Below are 25,139 nucleotides of genomic sequence, written 5' to 3'. Positions count from 1 at the left end.
AACGGTGGAGATGTTGAAGCTCTGGGGAGGGGTGAAGTACTGAGTAAGTTACAGGGAATGGTTGTCACTTTTGTTTTGCTGAATTGAAAGCCCAACATCAGGTAGGAGTGGAATCCGATTGAGTTCTGACGGGTTTTTTTTTTGCTGCTTATGAAAATTCATTGCAACATTTAATATGAGGGGAGGGTTTTAGATGTTTTTGTCCATTGGAACTAATTCTGGGAAAGTTGAAAAGTATATCAAGGATCTGAACCCGCATCGTTTCAGAAATTATTTGGATAGTGGCAAAGTGTTTAAATTTATAAGACGGGTAAAGCAGACCAGAAACTAGGAAATTGCTGATTGATTACATCACAAGATGTTAACTGTTGATTAAGGAGGCTTCGTGAGTAGCAAAGAGGAGGGTGGATAATACCAGATAACAGGTGTTCGGAGAAAGGGTTAATGGACCTGGCGTTCAAGGGGACAAACAAAAAGAAAAACTGTGACTAAAGCGTGAAGTTACTAATAGCAACAAGAAAAAAATGCTGAAATGTGTGTGCACTAAAGCCAAAAGCAATAATTGCAATATGAAATATAACAATTGATTTGACTGAAATTTGGTTTTATCCAGAACATAACTGGGAACTCTGGTATCACAAGATATTTGCAGATGAGAAAGACTATTTGGCACATCATATCTCACTTATCCAGGAAGACCCTTTATAAAGATGGCCTTTCAGTTGTCTCCTTTCTAAGAGAAAAAAGCCAAATCTCTCCAATCCTTCCTCATAACTCAAATCCCTGACACTAGGATCAGTCATGTGGCTTTTGTCTGCACTATCTCCAGTGCTCAGATTTCTCCTTCGTTTCAGGGTGATGACAATTAAATTTGTATGGAATCTTTAATATAGAAAAACATCCCAAGGCACTGCAGAAGTATAAGGAATAAAATGGATGCTGAGCCAAAGGAGGAGATATTTGACCAAAACAGGTGAGTTGCGAGGTGATGCATTTCGGTAGGAAAAATGAGGAGAGGCAATATAAGCTAGAGGGCACAATTCTAAAAGGGGTAGAGGAACAGAGGGATCAAGGGGTATATCTGCACAAATCGTTGATGGTGACAGGGCAGGTTAAGAAAGCGGTTAAAAAAGCATATTTGGATCCAGAGCTTTATAAATAGAGGCATAGAGTACAAAAGCAAGGAAGTGATGATAAACCTTTATAAAACACTGGTTCGGCCACAATTGGATTATTATGTCCAGTTCTGGGCACCGCACTTCAGGAAAGATGTGAAGGCCTTAGAGAGGGTGCAGAACAGACTTACTAGAATGATTCCAGGGATGAAGGACTTTAGTTACATGGATAGACTGGAGAAGTTGGGATTGTTTCCTTGGAACAGAGAAGGTTGAGAGGAGATTTGATAGAGGTATTCAAAATCATGAAGGGTCTAGACAGAGTAGATAGAGAGAAACTGTTCCCATTAGCGGAAAGGTCAAGAACCAGAGGGCACAGATTTAAGGTAATTGGCAAAACAACCAAAGGTGATACGAGGAAAAACTTTTTTACACAGCGAGTGGTTAGGATCTGGAATGCACTGTCCGAGGGAGTGATGGAGGCAGATTCAATCCTGGCCTTCAAAAGGGAACTGGATAAGTACTTGAAACAAAAAAATGTGCAGGGCTACAGGGATAGGGTGGAGCAGTGGGACTAGCTGGATTGCTCATGCATAGAGGCGGCACAGACTCGATGGGCCGAATGGCCTCCTTCCGTGCTGCAACCTTCTCTGATTCTATGAGTTTAAAGCAGGTGGAGAGGCAGAGGGGTTTAGTGCAGGAGTTTCAGAGTATGAGGCCTAGATGGCTCAAGGCACAGCCATCAATGATGTGACAAAGGGAGGATGGGAGTATACAGTGGCCAGAGTCAGATGAATGAAGTGTTTGGTAGATAGTAGTGCTGGAAAAGGTTAGCAAGATAGGGAGGGCAAGACTATGGTGGGATTTAAACACAATAGCTTGCATTTATATAGTACCTTTAACATAGTAAAACGTTCCAAGGCACTTCACAGGAGCGATTACCAAACAAAATTTGACACCGAGCCACATAAAGAGATATTAGGACAGTTAACCAAAGAGGTAGGCTTTAAGGAGTATCATAAAGGAGGGGAGAGATAGCCAGAGAGGTTTAGGGAGGGAATTCCAGAGCTTAGGGCCTAGGCAGCTGAAGGCACGGCTGCCAATGATGGAACAAAGAAAATCGGGGATGCTCAAGAGGACAGAATTGGAGGAGCGCAGAGATCTCGGAGGGTTATTGGACTCGAGGAGATTAGAGATAGGGAGGGGCGAGGCCATGGAGGGACCTGAGAACAAGGATGAGAATTTCAAAATTGAGCCAATGTAGGTCAATGTGCACCAGGGTGATGTGTGAACAGGACTTGGTGCGAATTAGGATACAGGCAGCAGAGTTTTGGATAAGTTCAAGTTTACGGAGGGTGCAAAGAGGGATTCCATCCAGGAGAGCATTGGAATAGTCAAGTCCAAAGGAAACAAAGGCATGGATGGGGGTTACAGCAGCAGATGAGCTGAGGCAGGAGCGGAGACGGTGATGTTACAGAGTTGGAAGTAGGCAGTCTTGTTGATGGAGAGTATATGGGGTTGGAAGCTCAGCTCAGGATCAAATAGGATGCCAAGTTTGCGAACGATCTGGTAATGCCTCAGACAGTGTGCAAGGAGAGGGATGGAGTTGGTGGCTAAGGAAAGGAGTTTGACAGTTGTCTCGGTCTTCCCAATGTACAATTGGAGGAAATTTCTGCACATCTGATACTGGACGTCGGACAAGCAGCATGACAAATCAGGCAGAGGAGGGGTTGGGAGAGGTGGTGGCAAGGTCGAGCTATTAGCGTACATGTGGAACCTGATGTCTTTTTGGATGATGTCAGCGAGGGTAGCATGTTGATGAGAAATCATAGGGAGCCAAGGATAGATCTCATTCACAACAGTGAGAATTTTAAATTTGAGCCATTGGGGGACCAAAAGCCAATGTAGGTCAGTGGGGAAAAGGGTGGTGTGGGATAGGATATGGGCAGTAGAGTTTTGGATAAGCTGAAGCCTACAGATGGTGAAGGATGGGAGGCCAGACAGAAAGACATTGGAGTAATCGAGTCTGGAGGTGACAAGGCATGGATGAGGTAGGGCCAGTGGCAGGTAATGTTTTGAAGGTAGAGGTAGAAAGTCTTTGTGATACTTATGATACGAGGTTGTAAGCTCAGCTCGGGGTTGAATAGGACACCGAGGCTGCAAACAGTCTGGCTCAAGCTGAGACAGTGGCCAGTGTAGTGGCAGGGGCCGAAGATGATGGCTTTGGTCTTCCCAATGTTTAACTGGAGGAAATCGTCACTTATCCAAGATTGGATGCCGGGCTAGCAGTCTTGCAGCAGAGAGGTAGCGGGGGAGCGAGAGAAGTAGAGATAGGTACAACTCCTCCACAAACACTGTGCACATGTAGAAGGTGACCCCCATGTCTGAAGATGATGTTGTCAAGGAGCAGCATGTAGATGAGGAAGAGGAGGGGGCCAAGGATTCACAAGGTGATTATGTGAGGGTGGGAAGAGAAACTGTTGGTAGAGATCCTTTGGCTACGATTGTATAGGTGAGAGGAACCAAACAAAGGCAGCCCACTGAGCAGGACAATGGAGGTGAAGCATTAAAGAAGGATGGTATGATTGACCACATTGAGGGATAATGCACTGTGATCACAGTCACAGAAAATGTTAATGACTTTGGTTTGGGTCATTTCAGTGCTACAGGAGGGGCAGACTTGTAGGACAGGGTGGAAAAAGCACAGGCTCTAGCCACCATCTTTCAATCGTCCTTGGATATGGGAGTGGTGCCAGAGGACTGGAGGGTTGCAAATGTTACACACCTGTTCAAAAAAGGGGAGAGGGATAAATCTGATAACTACAGGCTAGTCAGCCTCATGTTGGAGGTGGGGAAACTTATAGAGACAGTAATCCAGGACAAAATCAATTGTCACTTGGAAAAACTTGTGTTAATAAATGTCAGCCAGCATGAATTTGTTAAAGGCAAATTGTGTCTGACTAACTTGATTGATTTCTTTGATGAAGTAACGGAGAAGGTTGATGTTATATATATATATATGGATTTTCAAAAGACGTTTGATAAAGTACCACATAATAGACTTGTTAGCAAAATGGAATCCCTTGGGATTAAAAGGGCAGTGGCAGAGTGGATACAAAATTGGCTAAGCAGAGAGTAGTGGTGATTGTTTTTCACACTGGAGGGAAGTATACAGTGGTGAACCCCATGGGTCAGTATTAGGACCACTATTCTTTTTGATATATATTAATGACCTGGACTTGGGTTTAAAGGGCATAATTTCAAAGTTTGTAGATGACACAAAACTTGGAAATGTAGTAAACAACAAGGAGGATAGTAACAGATTTCAGGAGAACATAGATGAGCTGGTAAAATGGGAAGATACATGGTAGATGAAATTTAAAGCAGAGAGGTGTGAAATGATGAGTTTTGGAAGAACGAATGAGGAGATGTAATATAAACTAAATGGTACAATTTTAAATGGGGTGTAGGAACAGAGAGACCTGGGGGTTTATGTGCACAAATCTTTGAAGGTGGCAGGACAAGTTGAGAAGGCTGTTAAAAAGCATACGGGATCCTTTGCTTTATAAATAGAGGCAGAGAGTACAGAAGCAAGGAAGTTATGCTAAACCTTTATAAATCACTGATTACACCTCAACTCGAGTATTGTTAAATTTTAGGCACCACATTTTAGGAAGGATGTCAAGGGGAGGGTGCAGAGGAGATTTACTCGAATGGTACCAAGGATGAGGGACTTCAGTTATGTGGAGAGGCTAAAGAAGCTGCGATTGTTCTCCTTAGAGCAGTGAAGGTTAAAGTGAGATTTAATGGTGTTAAAAAATTATATGTGGTTTTGATAGTTAATAGGGAGAAACTGTTTCCATTGGCAGGAGGGTCGGTAACCAGAGGACACAGATTTAAGGTAATTGGCAAAAGAATCAGAGGCGTGATGACGAGAAATTGTTTTTATGCAGAGAGCTTGTTATGATCTGGAATGCACTACCTGAAATGGTGTTGGAAGCAGATTCAGTAGTAACTATCAAAAGGGAATTGGATGAATACTTGAAGGGGAAGAATTGCTGAATCTAGACCAGGGAATGGGACTAATTGGATAGCTCTTTCAAAGAGCCAGCACAGGCACAGTGGGCTGAATGGCCTCCTTCTGTGCAGCATAATTCTGTGATTTCATGAGATGGGCATAGATCTGGGAGGCAAAAATATTTTCAAGGACTTTGGAAAGGAGAGGAAAGGGAGGTTAGCGATGGAGTGGTAATTTGCTTGGACCAAGGAGTGGGGGGTGGTTTTTTTGAGGAGGAAAGTGATGATGGTCATTTTGAAAGGGGAGGAAACAGTGCCTGAGGAGAGGGAACTGTTTATAATAGTGATCATAGGGGCCAGAAAGGGAAGTTGGGTGGTCCGCAATTTAGTGGGAATGGGGTTTTGGGAGCAGGAGATAGGTTATGGACAAGATGTTTGAAGAGGGCATGGGAAAGTGACTAGAGAGACATGGGATTTTAGGGCTGTAGGTGGGCTTGGTAGGCAATAACAGGGGAGAGAACAGCAGAGGCAACTTGGTGACAAAGTCCATGAGCTCCTCACACTTGTTAGACGTGAGGGTGGAAAGGGTAGGGGAGAGAAGTTAAGGAGATGGTTGGTAGTGGAGAAAAGAAGCTTGGGGTTATCTTTGCTCACAAAGATGATCAAAGAGAAGTGGGCGGTTTGGCAGAGTAGTGTGAGCCTGGTAGATCTTGCAGTCCTGGCGATGGATAGCTAAGCCAGTTAGTATATTGATATAATCAGGTCTGATTTGGACTTGAGGGAGCGAAGATGGATGCCATACCAGGGAGAACAACCAGAATAAGAGACAATGAAGGTTTTGCAGGGGACAGAGACATCAAAGTCGGAGATGAGGGAGTTGTTGAGCAAATCAACAGTTTCGGAGGTACTGAGATAAATGGTGGGCCAAAGGCTAGGCAGTTGGGAGTTTGAAAGTGCAGTTGTAATGACTTTGGGAAGAATTTTTTCCAGGGCAGATGCAGTAGAAAGTGGGGTTGGAAGAGGGTTGGGGATGTAAGGAAGTGGTTGGAGATGGCTGTGTCAATGATTGATACCGTGGGAGAGGCCATGGAAGATAGCAAAGTCATAGGTATAGCCATGAATATGTGTAGCAGAGTTCAAATGGAGGAAGAGGTTTAGGGAGTTCTGGAGGGCGATGAATTCAGAGCAGAGAGGGCAAGGGGAGCTAAGATGGAGTTTGAAATTACTGAGGATGACAACTCCCTGTGCAGAAGCTGAGGGAAGAAAGGAAAAATAATATCTTGGGGAGAAACGTATGGTGGGGCTTGGGAGAATGGTAGACAACAAGGATTTCAAAGGAGAAGCAGGAGGGATGGAATAGGGTGAGGTGCTCGGAGAAGCAGAATGTCCCAGAGAAGTAGGGGGGAGAGACCAAGGTATGAAATGGTGATAAGAACCATGCCTGCACTGTGTTGGTTTGGGCAGAGCAGGTGGTGGAAAGTACAGCCAGGCAGGAAGGCTTCAGTGGTGCTGGTATTGCAAGGTGTTGTGCCGCCCCCCTCCCACCATGATCCAAATTTCAGTCATTGCAAGGATGTCAATACAATCCACGTAATAAGGTCATGAATAGCAAGGGTCTTATTCATGTGTGAACAAATATCCTGGAGGGAAATGCAGAGGGGGCATGAATTGTTGATCCGTCGGCAGAGTTCAATGGGACTGTGATAGGTGGGATGAGTGGGACGGGAGAGATGTTGGTGAAGTTAGCACACAGTGGACACACTGGGCAGTAAAGTCAGCGAGAGACGACAATGGGGCTGTTGGGGTTGCTGCTTGTGCAGAGGCAACGTCACGTGCATTCATGGGCGCTTCAAAGCTTTCCGAGAAAGGCACAGAGGGTAGCTGTGGGCTTAATCAGGGAGGATTCAAGCCTGGGATGGCAGCAAGAGAGTAGGAAGACAGAGGAATAGTGATAGAATCGGGTCGGGTAGGGATTATGGGGCAAAGTATTTGAGAGCAGTGAATGAGAGGTGACATGGCTGGGTGACAGGAATGTGAGGCGAGAAAGGCTCGAAAGGGGCCAAGAAGAAACAAGTGAGATAGAAGTAATAGACTCGAGTCTGGGGCAGCAGCCAAAATGTGAAAGGACACAGAAGGAATTCAGGTTACGTAGGCATGGCAGAGATTAGGCATGACAGGTCGTGGTCATAAAAAGAGGACAGGGAGGAGACAATATGAAATAGCCCAAAATTAAAGTCTGAACCACTATGGTGGGATAAAGTCGACTTTGGACAGTGTGCAGCCAGCCTCGAACTAAAGAATTCAGGACCCAGTCTCAGGGCAGAATATCAGCAGAGGTGGTTGTCCAGAATCAGAGAGATTAGGAGGAGCGGAGAATTGATCACAAGCGAGCAGAAGTTGATCCTGGGGTCCAATGGAGGTGTGTAGTGGTCTTGGGTGTTAGCAAGGCACACCAGTGGATCTGGGGACTAGCAGAGGAGTGAGGAGCAGTGGGAGTGAAACCAAGGAACAAGAGTAGTATAGACCAAGGAGCCAGGGGAGGATGAGGGATAAATCCACAGGATCAGTTCAGATGAGGAACAGCTGTAGGGTGGTAAGCAGCACACAAAAGTCGGGAGTAGCTTCAGGAGCTGGTTTAATCTAGTCCAGTGAAGGGTGTTGGAGGAATTCTGAAGGATGAGTAGAGCAGAGCGGAGTTAGCAGCAAAGCAAAGATCATTCAGCAGCATCCGGAGCAGAATGGGAACTGGCATGAACAGATCAGAACTAGGACATAGTAGTCAAGGTACAGTCCGACCAAAGTACTGTACAGGTTGATCACAACTTCCTCTGAATTGCATTCCATTTTAGCAATATAGTTCAACATTCTATTGGCTTGCTTGATTGCTGATCTATATTGGTTGAGCATTGAGTCTACCAAGATTCCTAGGTCTCTTTCAACATCATGCTTAGATATTTCAACACCATTCATGGAGAACATATGTCACCCATTTTTTCCTCCTATGTGCAGTACTACATTACAACAGTGACTGCACTTCAAAAAGTACTTCATTGGCTGAAAAGTGCTTTAGGAGGTCCTAAGGACGTAAAGGTGCTATAGAATTGCACTTTCTTTTCTTTTTAGTTTGCATTTGTCTGCATTAAATTTTCTCTGTCATTATTTGACCCACTCACATATTTTGTTTAACTCATTCTGTAATTTCTGGACTGCCTCCTTTGATTCTACTTCCCCTCTTCGTTTGGTATCATCTACAAAATTGGCCAATTTGCAGTGATTTTCTGAATCCAAGTCATTGATGTAAATTAGAAACAGCAGTGATCCGAACTCTAAGCCCTGGGGCATCCGACTCAATACTTCCTCCCACCCTGACATTACTCTTCTAATCAGTGCCCATTGTTTTCTATCTTCAGCAATTTTTTTATCCATTCCCAAGTTTTGCACCGAATCCCCACAACTTTAAACTTAACTAGTAACCTTTTGTGTGGAACTTTATCGACTCCTTTTTGGATGTCCAAGGACTACAACATTGTAGGGTTTACCAAAGTCCACTTGGTTTGTCACTTCCTCAAACAAATGAAGGAGTTTGGTCAAGCAGGATCTTTCCTTTGTAAAGCCATTTACTAAGTGGCTGTTGTACAAATAATACTCACATTTGTTCATGATAATCAGTTCCATTATTTTACACAGTGTTGAAATAAGACTAAAAGGTCTGTAGTTCCTTGTGTCTGTTTTGTCAACCTTTTTGAGTATGGGCTACAGATTAGTCTGTTTCCAATCTAATGGTAGCTATATGATGCACCGTGGTGCACTATCCCTCATCATCCTTGTCGATCTGTCTGCAGCCTTTGACACGATAGACCACTCCATCCTCCTCCAACGCTTCTCCTCCCGTCGTCCAGTTGAGTGAGAATGTCTTCGCCTGGTTCAATTCTTATCTATCCAGTCGTAGCCAGACAGTCTCCTGCAATGGCTACTCTTCCTGCTCCTGCACTGTTATCATTGGAGTCCCCCAAGGATCCATCCTTGGCCCCCTCCTATTTCCTATCTACATACTGTCTCTTGGCAACATCATCTGAAAACATGACATCAGAATCCACAAGTACGCTGACAACACCCAGCTCTACCTCACCACCACCTCTCTTGACCCCTCTACTACCAATGCTTTGTCACGCTGCATGTTCGACCTCTGGTATTGGATGAGCAGAAATTTCCTCCAATTAAATATTGTGAAGACTGAAGCCATTGTATTTGGCCCCCGCCGCAAACTCTGTTCCATAGCAGCCGATTCCATCCCCATCCCTCACCACTGTCTGAGACCGAACCAGACTGTTCACAACCTCAACATCCTATTTGACCCTGAGCTGCACATCCAACCCTATATCCACTCCATCCATCTCCATAATATCGCTTGTCTCCACCCCTACCTTAGTCCATCTGCTGCTGAAACCCTCATCCATGCCTTTGTTACCTCCATTCTTGACTATTCCAATGCTCTCCCGGCCAGCCTCCCATCTTCCACCCTCCTTAAACTTGAGCTCATCCAAAATTCTGCTGCCCATTTCCCAACTCGCTCCAAATCCCATTCTCCCATCACCACTGTGCTCGCTGACCTACATTGGCTCCCGGTCGAGCAACGCCTCAAATTTAAAATTCTCATCCTCGTGTTCAAATCCCTTTGTGGACTCGCTGCTCTCCATCTCTATAACCTCCTCCAGCCCTACAATCCTCTGAGAATTCTGCATTCCTCCAATTCTGGCCTCTTGTGCATCCCCGATTTCTTTCACCCTATTATTGGCAGCCGTGCCTTCAGCAGTCTTGGCCCCAAGCATTTGAATTTCCTCCCTAAACTTCTCTCGCCTCTTTTGAGACGCTCCTTTGAACCTACCTCTTTGACCAAGCTTTTGGTCACTTGTCCTAATATCTCCTTATATGGCTCAGTGTCAAATTTTGTCTGATAACGCCCCTGTGAAGTGCCTTGGGATGTTTTAGTATGAAAGAAGCTATATAAATTCACGTTGTTATACCTCCCCAGTATCCAGTGACTCCCTCATAATGATCATCAATGTCTCTCAAATTTCTTTCTAGTCTCTCTCAACACCTGGGGATAAATATCACCTAAGCCTGGAGATTTATTTGTTCTAAATCCTTTCATCTTATCCAGGACTTCCATTCTAGCTATGTTGAAGTCCTGAATTTTGCCTCAGTACTCTTCCTTTTGGGGAGGGCATGTTTCTTGTGTGTTCCCTTGTAAGAATTAATCATTCAGAATATTTTATGCTCCTCCTCAATTTCAAGTCTGTTTGCATCTTTTAATGTTCTCATCTCTTCTCTGTCAGACCTCTTTCCATTGTATCATAGTATGTTACAGCAAAAATGGGGGCCATTCGGCCCTTCATGTCTGTGCCAGCTCTTTGAAAGAGCTATCCAATTAGTCCCATTCCCCTGCTCTTTTTCCAATGCCCTGTAATTTTTTTTTCCCTTCAAGTATTTATCCAATTCCCTTTTGAAAGTTACTATTGAATCTGCTTCCACCACCCTTTCAGGCAGAGCATTCCAGATCATAACAACACTCTGCCTAAAAAAAATGTTTCCTCATGTCACCTTAAATCTGTGTCCTCTGGTTACTGACCCTTCTGCCACTGGAAACAGTTTCACCTTATTTACTCTGTCAAAATCGTTCATGATTTTGAACACCTCTATCAAATCTCCCCTTAACTTTCTCTGTTCTAAGGAGAACAATCCCAGCTTCTCCAGTCTCTCCACATAACTGAAATCCCTCATCCCTGGCACCATTCTAGTAAATCTCTTCTGCACCCTCTCTAAGGCCTTGACATCCTTCCTAAATTGTGGTGCCCAGAATGGAACACAATATTCCAACTGCAGCCTAACCAGTGTTTTATAAAGATTTAGCATAACTTCCTTGCTTTTGTACTCTATACCTTTTATTGATAAAGCCCAGGATCCCATATGCTTTTTTAACAACCTTCTCAACTTGTCCTGCCACGTTCAAAGATTTGATACACCCACAGGTCTCTATGTCCCTGCACTCTCTTTAAAATTGTACCATTTAGTTTATATTGCCTCTCCTCATTCTTTCTACCAAAATGTATCACTTCACACTTCTCTGCATTCAATTTCATCTGCCATGTGCCTGTCCTTTTCACCAGTCTGTCTATGTCCTCCTGATGTCGGTTACTATCCTCCACATTGTTTACTACATTTCCGAGTTTCGTATCATCTGCAAGCTTTGAAATTATACCCTCTATACCCAAGTTGAGCTCATTAATATATATCAAAAAGAGCAATGGTCCTAATACTGACCCCTGGGGAACACCACTGTATACTTCCCTTTAACAACTGTTCGCCACCATTCTCTGCTTTCTGTTCCTCATCCAATTTTGTATCCATGTTGACACTGTCCCTTTAATTCCAGTGTGCTGCACCTACTATGATAAGGTGGTAGTAAGCTACAGCAGATAGCATTTTTTCTGGCTATGCTGTGGGTGTTTCTTTCAACAACACCATCCTATTATCAGCTGATACCTTAACATGGTACTTCCCAAAAAAACACTCTACACTAATGAAAAATTAAGTGCTCCAAACTTACTTAATGATATTTACCTGATAGTGTTTCCAAATCCTACACTGTGCTTTCCCTTTTTGAGCCTTTAAGATGTGCTTCTCTGACTTCTGAACTTAGTGCTACATTTAAGTACTCCCAAGTATGGTGGTAAGTTGCTGTTCTTCACTGAGGACCTCAAAGGATGGAGATGGAGGTGGCATTGTACCTTTGGGTGCTGGATCATGAGATGGCCCTGCTGCAGCTGAAGTCACGTCCGATTAAGCCATTGGCTGACAGTGCCTGCCTGTTGTCGGCCATTTCATTAATCCTTTGAAGGGTCAGGCTGAATTAGATAAATGTGCAGTCAGCCTGAGGGGAAACTACCTCATCCGTCCCTTCTCCAGCATTCCTGCCGGATGACTAACAATCTGCATGAGTACAGACCAACGGGTTCAACTGGACAGATGAATAGTACACTAACCTAATTAATTTGAACAAGTGGTGGTGCTTAATATGTTTCAGAAGCATGCCATAGTTAGCAGTAACAGGCAGGGTAAGCAGGTGTAGGTTAATCCCTGGTCTATGCTGAGTTAATTGATTTCAGCCAAAGTGGTACTAGAAGCACGACAATCAGTGCCCTTCAGATACTAATAACAGTATCCAGTAACTCCCAACTGGAAAGTATGCTCTCAATGATGTTGGGTGAGGACAGGATCCACGGTGATGCCCTTCACAGTAAAATACCTACACAAACACTGAGGTCAATTGTCTTCACTGCTTCCCTAGCTGGATCAAAACATACATAATTCTTTTCAAAGGGTTATTTGATCATCTCAATCTACACTTAACTCCATAACCTTTAGCCCCATTGTTAGCAAGGTTTCATCTAACATTTGTTTGTGTAGGAGTTAAATCAACACTGCATCAACTCGATTCGCTGGAAGTCTTTTCCGTGTATCCGCAATTCAGTGGAGGGAAAGAAGTGTTTCAGACAGAAATCAACAGTCTATCTGTTGTAATGAGGGAGTTTAAAAATTGTTATAAAGTAAGAAGAAAACAATGTTTCTAGAAAAGATGTGCAACATTTTTTTTTATTCGTTCATGGGATATGGGCGTCGCTGGCAAGGCCAGCATTTATTGCCCATCCCTAATTGCCCTTGAGAAGATGGTGGTGAGCTGCCTTCTTGAACCACTGCAGTCCGTGTGGTGAAGGTTCTCCCACAGTGCTGTTAGGTAGGGAGTTCCAGGATTTTGACCCAGCGATGATGAAGGAATGGCGATATATTTCTAAGACAGATTGGGTGACTTGGAGGGGAACGTGCAGGTGGTGTTATTCCCATGTGCCTGCTGCCCTTGTCCTTCTAGGTGGTAGAGGTCACGAGTTTGGGAGGTGCTGTCGAAGAAGCCTTAGTGAGTTGCTGCAGTGCATCCTGTGGATGGTACACACTGCAGCCACAGTGCGCCGGTGGTGAAGGGAGTGAATGTTTAGGGTGGTGGATGGGGTGCCAATCAAGTGGGCTGCTTTGTCCTGGATGGTGTCGAGCTTCTTGAGTGTTTTTGGAGCTGCACTCATCCAGGCAAGTGGAGAGTATTCCATCACACTCCTGACTTGTGCCTTGTAGATGGTGGAAAGGCTTTGGGGAGTCAGGAGGTGAGTCACTCGCTGCAGAATACCCAGCCTCTGACCTGCTTTTGTAGCCACAGTATTTATGTGGCTGGTCCAGTTAAGTTTCTGGTTGATGGTGGGGGATTCAGCGATGGTAATGCCGTTGAATGTCAAGGGGAGGTGGTTAGATTCTCTCTTGTTGGAGATGATCATTGCCTGGCACTTGCCTGGCGTGAATGTTACTTGCCACTTATCAGTCCAAGCCTAGATGTTGTCCAGGTCTTGCTGTATGCAGACATGGACTGCTTCATTATCTGAGGGGTTGTGAATAGAACTGAACACTGTGCAATCATCAGCAAACATCCCCATTTCTGATCTTATGATGGGGGGAAGGTCACTGATGAAGCAGCTGAAGATGGTTGTGCCTAGGACACTGCCCTGAGGAACTCGTGCAGCAATGTCCTGGGACTGAGATGATTGGCCTCTATCAACCACTACCAACTTCCTTTGTGCTAGGTATGACTCCAGCCACTGGAGAGTTTCCCCCCCCCCCCGCCGATTCCCATTGACTTCAATTTTACTGGGGCTCCTGGGTGCCATACTCGGCCAAGTGCTGCCTTGATGTCAAGGGCAGTCACTCTCACCTCACCTCACCTCTGGAGTTCAGCTCTTTTGTCTAAGTTTGGACCAAGGCTGTAATGAGGTCTGGGGTCAAGTGGTCCTGGCGGAACCCATACTGAGCATCGGTGAGCAGGTTTTTTTTATTCGTTCATGGGATGTGGGCGTCGCTGGCAAGGCCAGCATTTATTGCCCTTGAGAAGGTGGTGGTGAGCTGCCTTCTTGAACCGTTGCAGTCCATGTGGTGAAAGTGCTCCCACAGTGCTGTTGGGTAGGGAGTTCCAGGATTTTGACCCAGTGACAATGAAGGAACGGCAATATATTTCCAAGTCGGGATGGTGTGTGACTTGGAGGGGAACATGGAGGTGGTGTTGTTCCCTTGTCCTTGTCCTTCTAAGTGGTAGAGGTCGCAGGTTTGGGAGGTGCTGTCGAAGAAGCCTTGGTGAGTTGCTGCAGTGCATCCTGTGGATGGTACACACTACAGCCGCTGTGCCCCGGTGGTGGAGGGAGTGAATGTTTAGGGTGGTGGATGGGGTGCCAATCAAGTGGGCTGCTTTGTCCGGGATGGTGTTGAGCTTCTTGAATGTTGTTGGAGCTGCACTCATCCAGGCAAGTGGAGAATATTCCATCACACTCCTGACTTGTGCCTTGTAGATGGTGGAAAGGCTTTGGGGAGTCGGGAGGTGAGTTACTCGCCGCAGAATACCTAGCCTCTGACCTGCTCTTGTAGCCACAGTATTTATGTGGCTGGTCCAGTTAAGTTTCTGGTCAATGGTGACTCCCAGGATGTTGATTGTGGGGGATTTGGCGATAGTAATGCCGTTGAATGTGAAGGGGAGGTGGTTAGATTCTCTCTTGTTGGAGATGGTCATTGCCTGGCACTTATCTGGCGTGAATGTTACTTGCCACTTATCAGCCCAAGCCTGGATGTTGTCCAGGTCTTGCTGCATGCGGGCACGGACAGCTTCATTATCTGGGGGGTTGCGAATGGAACTGAACACTGTGCAATCATCAGCAAACATCCTCATTTCTGATCTTATGATAGAGAGAAGGTAATTGATGAAGCAGCTGAAGATGGTTGGGCCTAGGACACTGTCTTGAGGAACTCCTGCAGCAATGTCCTGGGGCTGAGATGATTGGCCTCCAACAACCACTACCATCATTGGTTATTGGTGAGTAAGTGCCGCTTGATAGCACTGTCGACGACACCTTCCATCATTTTGCTGATGATTGAGAGTAGACTGATGGTGCGGTAATTTGCCGGATTGGATTTGTCCTGCTTTTTGTGGACGGGACATACCTGGGCAATTTTCCACATTGTCGTGTAGATGCCAGTGTTGTAGCTGTACTGGAACAGTTTGGCTAGAGGCGCAGCTAGTCCTGGAGCACAAGTCTTCAGTGCTACAGCCGGGATGTTGTCGGGGCCCAGAGCCGTTGCTGTATCCAGTGCACTTAGCCGTTTCTTGATATCACATGGAGTGAATCGATTTGGCTGAAGACTGGCTTCTGTGATTGTGGGGATATCGGGAGGAGGCTGAGATGGATCATCTACTCGGCACTTCTGGCTGAAGATGGTTGCAAACGCTTCAGCCTTGTCTCTTGCACTCATGTGCTGGTCTCTGCCATCATTGAGGATGAGGATGTTTACAGAGCCTCCTCCTCCCATTAGTTGTTTAATTGTCCATCACCGTTCACAACTGGATGTGGCAGGACTGCAGAGCTTTGATCTGATCCGTTGGTTGTGGAATCGCTTAGCTCTGTCTATAGCATGGTTGCTTCCGCTGTTTAGCATGCATGTAGTCCTGAGTTGTAGCTTCACCAGATTGGCACCTCATTTTTAGGTATGCATGGTGCTGCTCCTGGCATGCTCTTCTATACTCCTCATTGAACCAGGGTTGATCCCCTGGCTTGTTGGTAATGGTAGACTGAGGAATATGCCGGGCCATGAGGTTACAGATTGTGCTGAAATACAATTCTGCTGCTGCTGATGGCCCAAAGTGCCTCATGGATGCCCAGTTTTGAGCTGCTAGATCTGTTCTGAATCTATCCCATTTAGCACGGTTGCAGTGCCACACAACACGTTGGATAGTGTACTCAGTGTGAAGACAGGACTTCATCTCCACGTGGACTATGCGGTGGTCACTCCTACCAATGCTGTCAAGGACAGATGCTTCTGCGACAGGTAGATTGGTGAGGATGAGGTCAAGTAGGTTTTTCCCTTGTGTTAGTTCGCTCACCGCCTGCCCCTGCCCCTGCCCCAGTCTGGCAGTTATGCCAGCTTGGTCAGTCGTGGTGCGACTGAGCCACTGTTGGTGATGGACAATGAAGTCCCCCACCCAGAGTACATTCTGTTCTCTTGCTACCTTCAGTGCTTCCTCCAAGTGGTGCTCAACATGGAGGAGGACGGATTCATCAGCTGAGAGAGGGTGGTATGTGGTCATCAGCAGGAGGTTTCCTTGCCCATGTTTGACCTGATGCCATTAGATTTCATGAGGTCAATGTTGAGGACTCCCAGGGCCACTCCCTCCTGACTGTATATCACTGTACCGCCACCTCCTGGTGGGTCTGTCCTGCTGGTGGGACAGGACATACCCAGGGATGGTAATGGAAGAGTCTGGGACGTTGGCTGAAAGGTATGATTCTGTGAGTATGGCTATGTCAGGCTGTTGCTTGACTAGTCTGTTGGACAGCTGTCCCAATTTTGGCACAATTCCCCAGATGTTAGTGAGGAGGACTTTGCAGAGTCGACTGGGCTTGGTTTGCCTTTGTTGTGTCCAGTGCCTAGTGGTCCGATGCTGGATGGTCCATCTGGTTTTATTCCTTGTAGCAAGATTGTACAACTGAGTGGCTTGCTAGGCCATTTCAGAGGGCGATGAAGAATCAACCACATGGCTGTGGGTCTGGAGTCACATATAGGCCAGATGGGTTTTTAACAACAATCCGGTAGTTTCATGGCCACCGTTACTGATACTAGTTTTTTTTATTCCAGATTTAATTTAATTTATTGAATTTAAATTCCCCAGCTGCATTGGTGGGATTTGAACTTATTCGTCCAAGCCTCTGGATTACTAGTCAAGTAACATAACCACTGTGCTGCCGTATGTTGATCTGGGTTCTTTTCCCTCTGTCTGGTTCAGCAAACACTGACTCGAACACACCTTCAGAATTAAACATATCTTTATTTTCCGCGGGGCTTTACTCTCGTGCACCCCAGTGACTCCTACCGGAGTCCATCGAATCCAGCAGTGAAAGGCAAATTTACATTCAATGTGTTGCATTCTTATACATTTACAGCTAGAACATTAACATAACAGCAGATTATCAGGAGCCAATCATAAGCGGAGTCACGCCCCGGTTACATAGTTCAAAACACTTAAAGGTCAAGGTAATCATTAACCTGTTCCAGCTGCACAATGTCCAGTAAACAACTCAACCGGACAATCATCTCAAAACCACAGAATGTTCCAGTTGCACAATGTCTTATCAAGTCACCTGCACTGTTAGGACATAACAGGATACTTTATAATGAATGCTATTGTTCCACCCAGCATGTTGCAATACCGTGGTCGTGAACTATTTAGCAAGGGGTAAGGTCAGCATTCTTTTAGGGTCCCTAAGCCTAAGGATTCTCATTCCCCCCTTTTATCATTCCATGATAACCAATCAGTACATTGGTCCCTGGTTCCCTCTTGGTAGGGCCTCGTACTCAGTCACATCTACTTTATTCAGTCTATTAAATTCTTACTAGTCCCTGAACTAAAGAGGTCCCAATAGAACTCAGACATGTTTCATCTTTATATTTTGTTTCCAGCCTATCTAGACTGAATGGTACCTTTCAGACCATTTTATACCTGTGAATTGGGGCCCTCCCCTTTATATCCCTTAATCCAAATTTTATCCCTACAATATCCTCTTAGATGCTGTACCTCATCTTAACCAGATTCCCTTCGTGTTGGCCACCAGTCCGGGTGGAAGAGAGGCAGAGCATCTGATAATCCTATCAAACTATGATTTTCTTCCCTTTTACATGCACCTTACCCCAGCGGGTGCTACTCCCGGTACCATTAAAATGTTTTCTTAGTTGAAACCACAGAGACAATGGGGACATTCTCACCCAGGCTCTGTTTTACTATCTTTTCCAAACCCTTCATCCTCTGCTTACATTTATTACATGCAATGAAAATCAAGAAGCATATTACAACAAACTGCACTACAACTAATACATATGAAATTAATCTAATCCAAAGATGGATCTGTATATTCAGTCCCAAATTCCAGAGATCATCTCACCAAGTGGTGACTTTAATTTGGTCAGTGTCATGCTTAATGTTTTTATTGTCCTGTTGTAGGTTATAATAAACCTCCTGGGAGAGGCGTATCTCCATTCGCAATGCTTTCAAGTATTTAGGCAACAGGGGTGTCAGATACCCAAATGTGTCCTGATATTCTTTTAAGTAAACTTGTAAGGTGGTGAGGTTATGCCGGTGTATCTCTACCAGTTCCTCGGGTCCAATCCGAACCGGGACTTCAGGAATGGAGTAGAATTCTGGAGTTAAAATATCACAAGTTAGATAGGCATATTTAAATGTTTTCAAATTAGTTGTAACACAATATTCGCCCTCTCCGGCATATGCCACTTGAGTGGGTTTTAGATCCGCCTCTAGGGCCTCCATGGTGCAGTTAATATCCCGATTGGTACCGGTATTGTTAAACCCACACTGTGCTTCTGGGCTGGGTCCAACACTATGTGGACATACAGTGACAGCATGTCTAGTAACACATCCCTTTAATTTTGTTCCAGCCAATTCCCTACTATCTTTTTTCTCGGCATATGGTAACATATTGTGATGGGATATGTGCATTCCGTCCTTCACTACCCCAATATTCTGTACTTGTTACACCTCTCGTCTCTGGGTTTCAGGTGCCATCACCAGTATTACTAGTACCAACCCTAGGAGCCCTCCTCCGTCAGGTTTACACTCCACTTGAGTGGGGTACACCCGCACCATTGCCCTGAATTGGCAAGGGGTGATGTTCTTGTTTGCTAACAGCTGCTTGGAGGTACCACCTCCATCATGCCCACAGGTCAGGTTCACCCTCAGTTTGTTGATTCATTATTCATAAGGGTACTTCCCCTGCCTGTATCTGGGCTAGGTTCTCTCGTGTCTGTTCCACAATCCAGTTACCATATGTACTGCAGATGTCATTAGCAGCCGCCTGCTAAGATACGTTATATTCCTCTTTTACTAATTTATTAATGGTTTGGGCATGTGTTTCTAGCACTGTAGCTATCTTTTGCAAATGTATGGTCAGCATTTGATCCTCAGACAATTCCTTATCTGTATTTTCATTTATTTTTTTTATATATCTTTAATGCAAGACCCTAAATCTCTGACCTTTTGATCTCATGTTGCCAAATCAATGTTACTGACCGATACAATATTTACAGTCCGGTCCAATATCCCAAAATTTGTTTATTTTACGTAATTTCTTCTTGAACCGCTTTTCATTTCCCAAAATATCCCACTACATTGTGCCCGAGTCCCTTCTATCATTTCACAATTATCCCAACTTGAGAGCAGTATTGTTGGACTGACAGGACTTGTCAATGTAAAATTTTCTTCCCTCGCGAAAAGAATTCTTCCTTGATACACAGCATTCAATAGGAACCATTTAGACTGGACTTCTTTTATTTTAAAATATCCAGGCTTTGTGGTTTTATAGTAGAGATGAAGTGCTCGTAATTACTTTTGGATATAACTCCCATATCTTCCCACCTCAAGCACTCTGTCTCGGAAGACAATAAATGGGTTAAAACAAAACAAATCAAAATGTTTTAATCAGGTTGATATCACCACGCTGTGACATTTGGTGTCTGCTGATGTCTGCAGCTAAAGTCTTAAATTTTTAACACCACTGGATCGTTTCGTGCACCAAATTTCTCCAGCAAAGGTTGCACCGTAACTTTGTAAAACCATTTTATGTCAAAGAACTACTCTTGCTAATCCTGCACCATCAACACTCACGTGGTCCCAAAAACCAGGGTCACCTGTTTTAAAATAAACACAGAAAATCCATTGCGGCTCTTCTTGGGAGCCCAAGGGGTTAATTTGTCTTTCTTTTCATACGATTTGTTTTACATTCCTTTATCATCAATTTTTTTTCTCACTGTAGCATTGTCTGTGTGGAAACTTATATCTCAGTCAATTGTAGCCTTTGGCATTTCTGAACATTAACTGACTCTCTCGTGTAATTCGATACTTCTCCCTCTGAGATTAAGTTTCCACATCCCACCCTCAAATTTTCTCTTCACACAGGTTTGACTGATTTTTTCTCACATTTGTGGATTGCTTCACACTATATTTTGCACACTATTTTTGAGATCATAGTGTTTAATCAATCACAATAGCACAAAATGCTTCGAAGATCAGTTTAATTTATAACTAGAGATCATCCTGCAACTGTATCTTGTAATTCTTTAAATCTGCACTTTATCTTTATCCCATGTCTGGAATTTAACATGCTCACATAGGTCACTTAACCTCAATAACTCCAATTTTAATTCAGCAATATCAGAATTAAACACAAGACAAAACAAATACATTACACAAAGGAAGAAAACACGTAAGACGCAGTATGAAGGGGGCATGGCCCACAACACCGACAGAAAACACTGATCAGGACAGGCTTTTTAAAGGGACAGTACACTGAAACAACAGAACCTTTCTTTTTCGGGTCTCTGTCTTTGAAACATTTTTCTAGTCACTTAATTCTATCCATATTAAATGTACCGTCTTCGGGAAAGGGATATTTCTTAGTTCTGGTCCATTTGGACCAAACTATCAACTCGTCAGTTGTTTCTTTCCCAAAGTTTCTGTACATGTAAGCAGCAGGTGTTCCCTTTGGAGGGATTTTGCTAGCGTTGGCGCCCATGGCTTATAGTTTATACAATCCTCCACACTGTAATTACACAACAATCAAGGCCTATCTTAACTATCACAATTCTATACTTGATAATTCAGCTGATTGGACAAGAAGTCATGTGTTCTCTGCACCTACTTTAACCAGCTCAGGCTAGGTGCGTGAGAGAAACGTCTGCACTTAGTTGAATCAGCTGACTTACGCAAGATTTTTTCTTAACAGTACTGTCTCCATAATCTTTGGCTGTGGTACCTCTGTTATTTTTCTCTTAAACAATTAAGACCACTGTATATGCGCAACACTTGAGCTCGCTTTTTCCCTCAGACTATGCTGACCCTCAGACTATGCTGACCCTCAGTGATGTATAATCACTGACCTACTTTCTGTTTCTTCCGGTGTTCACCAGACTGACCTGGATCTCGTAAGGACGCCACACGAGGGTTAGCGATTGGACGATCCGTCGTCAGACTTAACAGATTTAGGAAAGCCGAAGTAGTAAAAGAAAGTTTTACTCACATCGGGGCGCCCTCTCCTTCCTCCGTGTCCGAGACGATCCGCCTCTTATTTCGCGAACTCTTGGTGATCGACCGTTGAGATCCCACTTCTGACACCAAATGTTGATCTGGGTTCTTTTCCCTCAGTCTGGTTCAGCAAACACTGACTCGAACACACCTTCAGAATTAAACACATCTTTATTTTCCGCGGGGCTTTACTCTCGTGCACCCCAGTGACTCCTACCGGAGTCTGTCGAATCCAGCAGAGAAAGGCAAATTTACATTCAATGTGTTGCATTCTTATACATTTACAGCTAGAACATTAGCATAACAGCAGATTATCAGGAGCCAATCATAAGCGGAGTCACGCCCCGGTTACATAGTTCAAAACACTTAAAGGTCAAGGTAATCATTAACCTGTTCCAGCTGCACAATGTCCAGTAAACAACTCAACTGGACAATCATCTCAAAACCACAGAATGTTCCAGTTGCACAATGTCTTATCAAGTCACCTGCACTGTTAGGACATAACAGGATACTTTATAATGAATGCTATTGTTCCACCCAGCATGTTGCAATACCGTGGTCGTGAACTATTTAGCAAGGGGTAAGGTCAGCATTCTTTTAGGGTCCCTAAGCCTAAGGATTCTCACCGTACCCTAACGTGGAGGAAAAAGGCAATCAAAGTTTAATTTCTCTCTATCTATTTTAAACAAATAATTGCATTGTGTTGCAATAAAACAATCATGAAAGTCATTAGTTTAGGGTATCTTGCTAACCAATGTGGTTTCTGTAGTGTTGTTACTTCTGAACAATTTCAAACATGATGTTTGTGCCTCTGGTAACAGTTCGAGGGAAAAAGAAATTGAGATTATGTAATTTATGGCAGGTACAATGGCTACCACTGTGTCGTATCTCCCCTCTTCTTCCCATTGGCTCTGTCTAGTTTCTATATTGCAAGACAACATACCCGCTAAGATGGATTTCAGGACAATATTTTATAACTGGTTTTTATAGTTTGAGCTACATGGAACGAGGTCAGAATTTTTGTTAATTTTGATGTAGTTATGATCTAGATATCCTGGGTAAAATAACAATAAGCATTATTCCAATTTTTTTTAAAAAATGATTTGAAACTGACCCATTAAATAAGTTCTGATCTGCCCTGCTCCCACCCACGAATATACATTCCGTAAGTAACATCAGGATGCTATTGTAGTTTTGAAGATAGTAGATGAAGTTCTAGGTTTATAAACTGATGTGGTAGGGAGGGGGCAGGGTTCAATCCGTGGAGGCATTTAAAATTTTTGAGGTTTGCTATCGTACACATATTTCAAAAAGACATATGTAGGTATCTGTACCCTACAAAAATGGTGACTCTTGACAGCAATGTTAGTACATAGTGCTGTTATCACTGTGCATACATAATAATGACCACACGGGTGAGGCAGGGGAATCCTGTTCTGAATAAATGAAATTTAATATAATGAAGAAAAACAATGATGTTTAAACTTGGTCCCTCTGTTGTGCTAACATGAACAGTGTGGAATGATATACATCTAACATGGTCAATCGGTATAGATACACACACTCCCAACCAGTAGAAGTGATTTGTCTCAAGTGAAATGTGGAAATCTGATGGCAAAGATTCTCATCTACGAATAATTTTGAGATGTTTCATAACCAGTAAGTAACAATTGTCATGCCTCACCATTACATTTGCATATACATGTCTCGCAATAACAGACCTATAAATCACTTATAAATGGGTACTTTAACTGGTTTATAATTAGCAGCAGTAATTTTGCATTGTACATGAAATTAATTTAAATATCAGTTTTGAAGTTGAATTTTTACTTCTTAGTTTTAGGGCAGTAATGCACACTAACCTTTTGTTGAGGCCCAGAATCTCAACCAACATCTTGCTCGAGGAGCACTCAGAAATGGAGTGATTGCACATGGGTTTTGTAATTCCCTGTGCAGTGAATTCCTGATTTCAATCATATCAGTGTGGCCAATTGCCAAATGGCAGCCAAGCACATCCCACAAAAAAAGAAAAAATCATAGATGCAATAGCTCTATTTTAACTGGTACATTTCACTTGTTGTATGGAAGTTGGGATAACCCTGCTTCCAACTAACAGTCCTTTGCCCTCTTTTGCTGGAGAGCAAGAAAAGGAGCAGGAACAATACTGAAATGCCACTCACTGAGTATCCCATAGTTGGCTGCTATTGGATGCCCAAAGGCATATATGCGAGGGCCACAGGTGAAGGGGAGATAAGCTACACATGGTCCCTGGGCCTAGTGATCTAGATTCTTTATGACTGACCATTATTCATAACTGATTATATTACAACTCTAACCTCACATTATTCAAAGCACAATGACTTAGTAAGAGACCCATATATAAACATAGGTAGTGTTTGTCTTGAAAGCATCAAATATACAGAGATTAGCTAATTTTTTAATGAATTAGAAAAAGGTTTTTTTTGTAAAATGCATAAATGACCAGAGGTGTCAAACCGAGTCAAAGGGGTTAAAGTATTGAGCAGTGGGCTAGAAAAACAAAGCAGCTGTTGTGTCATTGGCAGAAGAAACATAGTGCTTCCAGACAATATGTCCATGTAACAAGTGTTGAAGATTAGCTTTAAACATAAACAAGAGAATGGAATTACTTTTGGGAAGGAACCCAAGTAATGTGAATATCCACTAAACTTTGTGGGGTTGAAAGCAAAACTGTCTTGAGTCTAAAGATTTCTTTTCTTTTCTCAGTAGTTTTCTCCCCTCCCCTTCCAAAAGCATTGACTCCTTCCAGAGATTCTTGTTCACAAGCACTTGGTGCCCTCTGGTACCTCACCAAGAGGCTATTGTTCAAATGTGAGCCTTGGCATTGAATGTTAGCAGACTGTTCAAACATGGGGATATCACAGCTGAGCCCTGTCATGTCCTCACCTCACCCAACTGCATAGTAATCAGAAGTGGGAACTGGCCTTGTTTTCCGTTCCCTAACTCAGGGGCACTGAGACTAATTGTGGCAGCTGTACTGTCACATTGGCTGAAATCAGTAATGGATCAGAGATCAAACCATAGACTATCATGGCCTATAAAGATCAGCTACTGTCTGAAAAACATTATTGTGCAATCAGGGGAACAGTTTCTACCATTTCACTACTTTTCACACCAGGAAAGAGACATTGGAAACCTCCTGTTCCCCCGTGCAAAGAGGAGATAAATTAGTATTATTGAAGAGTTCGAAAGGATTGTAAGAATTTGTGGCACAGGAAAGCAGAGTTCTATTGGCGAGAATCTAAGCACTAGTAGAATCTATTTTGTCTAGGCTAAGGAAAACTTGTCATTATTTACAGGATTTTACTTTGAAATTACTTCAGTCTGCAGAAGAATGGATTAATCCAGTTTAAAAACATGGAAAGCTCCAAGCCACAACTGATTGCACTTGTGTCAGTGCCACAAACCAGTGAAATGTTTTGATGTGTAAAAGTAATTCACTTAATTAAGCCATGTATGTGCATGTTTGTTTTTTTATTGCTAATAATAAAGTAATTTGCTAAAAGTTTAATTTTTCTATGAACTGATTATGATTGCACTATTGATCCTGACACAGCAAGACAAACTTTAGTACACACTACAATTTGAACTATGTAACAATAATTAATCAAGTACCAAAATTCTATGTTACCGAGGTTTAGCTGAAAACAGTGAGACTTGGCAGGTCTGATATTTCTGGGAAAAAAAACTTTTATCATTACCACTCGACCTCTTCAGCAGGATGGTGTCCAGGCAACAGA

The 25,139-nt window shown here is 43.6% G+C and overlaps 1 long non-coding RNA gene across 1 annotated transcript; it reads left to right on the top strand.

Moving 5' to 3' along the window:
- Positions 1-24,855, top strand: LOC137344952 (uncharacterized). The gene is made up of 3 exons (XR_010968518.1): positions 1-101; positions 894-973; positions 24,699-24,855. It is a non-coding gene; the product is annotated as an uncharacterized lncRNA (long non-coding RNA).
- The last annotated feature ends 284 nt before the right edge of the window (positions 24,856-25,139 follow it).

This window comes from Heptranchias perlo, chromosome 1 (genome assembly GCF_035084215.1).
Source record: "Heptranchias perlo isolate sHepPer1 chromosome 1, sHepPer1.hap1, whole genome shotgun sequence".
NCBI classification, from domain to species: domain Eukaryota; kingdom Metazoa; phylum Chordata; class Chondrichthyes; order Hexanchiformes; family Hexanchidae; genus Heptranchias; species Heptranchias perlo.
This window is presented reverse-complemented; position numbering and strand designations above follow the sequence as displayed.